Here is a 4,372-nt window from a genome sequence, read left to right on the forward strand (position 1 = left end):
CAAGGTGGCAAAAAGCTCGTGGCCTTGCCCATGGCAACCATAACACGAAGAAATCAAGAGTAACAAACCTTACCACGATTCGTTTTGGCATAAAAAATAAAATTCGAATGAAATTGAACTTGGAGATTACAGGAACTCACGATAAGGAACAAAACCCCTAAAAAACTGGCCAAATGGTCGTGGATCGCAGTGGGTCGATCGCCAGTGGCGGAACCCTAGAATGCATGCAATCGCCTGAGAGAGGTGAGGATTAGTTGCGTGGAGAAAATGAGAGAGTGGGGGGTAGAAGTTTGTTTTTACAAACTTCCACTTCCCCTTTTTCTTAACAAATACTCCCCTTAGACTATTAAAAAGGTCTATTTAAAACCCCTCTCCTAATTTAAACCAACTAATACTAAGTAATATAAACACACATATGACTAAATAAAATAATTATTTTAGGCTAATTTAAAAATTTTAACTAGTAAATTTAAAAAAATAGCTTCGAAATGAGCCTAATATTGATATAGTTCCGAATAATATTTAAGAATGTGAAAAATGTGGTTAAAAGTAAACCATAATTCATATGTTGTCATAATTAACAATTTCGCAAGTTAGACAGAACAAGATGTGTATTATTTATTTTTTGACTTATATTTATGAAAACAAATCACTCGTAATTTCTTATAATTGTCAATTTTCACACAATAATAATTAAACATCAACTTTGCAATTTTCATAGGATTTTTTTAAAATTTTGAAATAATTTAATTTTTTTGAGGGCATCCTTACTCCGTCTTGGACTCAGGAAATATGAAAATTGAAATATACGTTTTATGAGGTGAAAATTAGGTGTCAACAATTGCCCCTTCGAAGTTCAAGGATGGCCTTGCCATCCTTGAGCTACGAATTTGACAAACCTAATTTTCACCAAATAATAGAAGTTACAGTCCTTTTGTACAATATTTCGAAAGTATGTCCAGACCCCGGTTTCTGGGCTTCCTACATATCTCAGGCTACGTGAGAATTCAGGTCGTTTGTAGTTCTGACTCTATGAGGACTATATAAAATAGGAGTTTATTCAGGTTATCTTGGAATTCCCTAAGATAACTATAAGAATATGGCCGAGCCTTGAAACTTGAGTAGCCTACATATCCCTGGCTTTGGGAATCAGGTCAATTGTAGATTGACTTGATCACACGAAAAGGAATATCCCTTTATATGGGGGACTTCCTTGGCTGTTTCCGGCTGAAGATCTGGGCTGGAGGCGGTTTTAAAAGGGCATATTAGTGTTGATTTTCGAAGCGATCTTCAACCCCTGGTGTAGAAAGCTTGACTTTCGTACACGACTTTTGACCGGTTGCCCAAGAAAGAGTTCCACGTATACCTCGCATGTTTTGAATCTAGATCTTGCTTCCACCTTTGGTAGCTTATAGCCTGTCTCCGAACGCTGAGCCCTGCGTGTTAGTCTTTTAAAAAAATTAATTTTAGTATAGTCATACCTGTGTGGAATTTCGCCATTTTGTTTTCATTGTCGCCACTCCGTACCACTATGTTCGTCCTTATTGACGTTTATCCGTCTTCTTCCTTTTTCCTGTAAGTGTGTGCTTTGGTGTACATTTTCGAAAGCAATCTACTCTGGATAATAATCACGATATTTCGACCGGTTTTTTTCGTCGTTGTCAGATGTTTCCATCGTTCAAATGATAACTTCTGTTAGGATCTGGGTCAGGCTGTACCGCATTTCTGCGAACCTACACATCCCAGTCTGGTTGTCGTTTTCATAACTCGATATGTTAATTATGAAACCCATGTTTTCTCGTGTGGGGCCATTTTTGTTTCTTACGACATCCACTACCCTAAAAATTTGGCGTCACATCATGATTGCATATCGTGATGACTGTCCAAACTGGTGTCGCTCATCCCGTTATCCGCATACGGTGACGGCAGTATACCAGTTGGTCTAACATCACCTATAGTCAAAAATACCTAAATGTAAATTGCGTATCAGCGTGCGGGATAATATTCCTTTCATGATGATCGCTAACCCCCGTGTTCAGAATTACAACGTTTAGTCAGAATTTTCAAGTTAACTACGGCACATTCAAAGGCGGAGCCTTTTCTCATAACTATCACTGTCTTTGAATCATGATTTCATTAACTTGAAATAGACTGCAATAGTGACCGCAAATCTCGACGTAGGAATCACATTCACATTTCAACGATTGCGGACATCAAGCTCAGAATTACGCTATCTATTTTTGGCTATATATATGGACGACAACTCAGCCCCTTCAGTACGTAGTCTCCTAATCCATATCGTCATTTTGAGGAATGAAGCTTACCTCCGTGGCAAGACTTACACCTTCCTTTTTTGACTTCGAGGAAGAATACCCGCCCGTCGACAGGATTTATATCTTCCAAAAGGTCTAGACTCGATTGTGAGTAACGACATTCAATCCTGCTATCAATGCTTCATTTTGATTTTGATTTTAGACGTCCACTTAGCTAATGTATCAAGGCAAGCTATGCGACGTCTAGTCCAGGGTCTCAATACCTTGATACAGAAAATTATTTTTTAGTGGAAACCCAGCTTCTGATACCGTGATTATATGTCCCAGTAGCCATTTAAAAGTTGTTCTTTTTGTAAAATTACTGTGCTCTGCAAAATGGATAAACTTGTTAGTGTAATGAAAACTTCACTTTGGAACGGATTTTGTTACCCTTTTGCATGTTGTTTGTGTCACTATCCTTGGAGCTTTTCTTTGCTTTGCTTGCCATCGTTACCCTATTTTGAATCATTCTAGAAAACGTGTTAGTGTAAAGCATCCATGCTTGTTTGTTCCTGCATCCACAGAAAAATTATCAGTTTGCTATATGGTTGGTCGCCTTCCATGTGTATGGACCTCTTCCTCTTGTACCTCAAAAGAAAGGATGCTCATTTTCTTTAAAATTGTTTGTTCTTCCTTTAGGAAAGTTTTATGCAATGGTTTGCTTTTGAAGATATATGTATATATGTTCTGAAAATAATATATTATATACGCCCTTTTTTAATGTCATGATATTAGTCACTCAAGCAAGGTCTCCCGTCTCTTCTTCTTCTTCTTCTTCTTCTTCTTCTTCTTCTTGATTTCGACTCGTGAAATTTTTTGAACCTTTTTCAAAAATTTTGCCCCAGTTTGTATATGTCTTTGCATCTACTCAAGTCTTGCTATGCCGAAGGAATTTTTTGAGAGCCTCTCAAAAAAATTTGCCCCTGTGTAAGTGTGTATTTGTTACTTCTTGATTTCACCGCGTTCGAAGAGTTTTTGAGATCTTCTCAAAAATTCTGCCCCAGTTTCCTTGTGGCGTTACCTTTATCTTTCAGTTGCTGAATCATCTCTGAAGTTTCCTAAGGTTTGTTGGAAATTTTGTTTGGAATGACCGAGCTCGGGAGAGCTCCTACGTATCCCGTTTCAAGAATCAGGTCGAAACGTAGTTCAGGATAAGCATATTGGAAAAAAAATTGTGAGGGACCGAGCTCGAACGAGCGCCTAGGTATCCCAAGCGGCAATCAAGTCATAACGTAGTTCAACATACATAATTTGGATTTTTTAGGTTAAAGCGACCGAGCTTAGAAAAGCGCCTATGTATCCCCTTATAAGTATAGGGAATCAGGTCCTTGCGTAGTTCGTACATAATTTTTGGATTTGGTTTTCTAAAATAGATGCAAAATTACACATAGAGGGAATGCAACTAAAGAACACATAAACTATGGAAACTCTGAATCCTCGTCGTCATCTTTTTCTTCACACGTAGTATCTTTTGAGGGCATCTGAATTTGTCGCTTTTGGCCACTCTTGACCATCCATTTTAGCTAGCACTACAGCTCCTCCTGACAGCACTTTTCGGACCATATAGGGCCCTTGCCAGTTTGGTGCGAACCTCCCTTTGTATTCTTCTTGATTAGGGAATATTCGTTTGAGTACTAATTGCACAATCTGAAACACCCGAGTTCTCACACGCTTGTTGAAAGCACGCGCCATTCTCTGCTGGTACAATTGACCATGGAAAACATCGATCATCCTCTTTTCATCTATTAGAGCCAGTTGCTCATACCTTTTACAGATCCATTTCGCATTGTCCAACTCAGCTTCTTGTATTATCTAAAGCGAAGGGATTTCTACCTCGGCTAGTATCACTGCTTCGGTGCCATACACCAACAGGCACAGAGTGGCTTCAGTCGAGGTCCTAGCCGTAGTACGGTATCCCAGCAATGCATAAGGCAATTGTTCATGCCAATCTTTGTAGTTATCAATCATCTTTCAGAGGATTTTCTTGATGTTTTTGTTGGCGGCTTCTACAGCCCCATTCATTTGCGGATGATATGCGGTTGAATTCCGGTGGGTAATCT

Source organism: Lycium barbarum, chromosome 9 (assembly GCF_019175385.1).
Source record: "Lycium barbarum isolate Lr01 chromosome 9, ASM1917538v2, whole genome shotgun sequence".
In the NCBI taxonomy this organism is placed as follows: Eukaryota; Viridiplantae; Streptophyta; class Magnoliopsida; order Solanales; family Solanaceae; genus Lycium; species Lycium barbarum.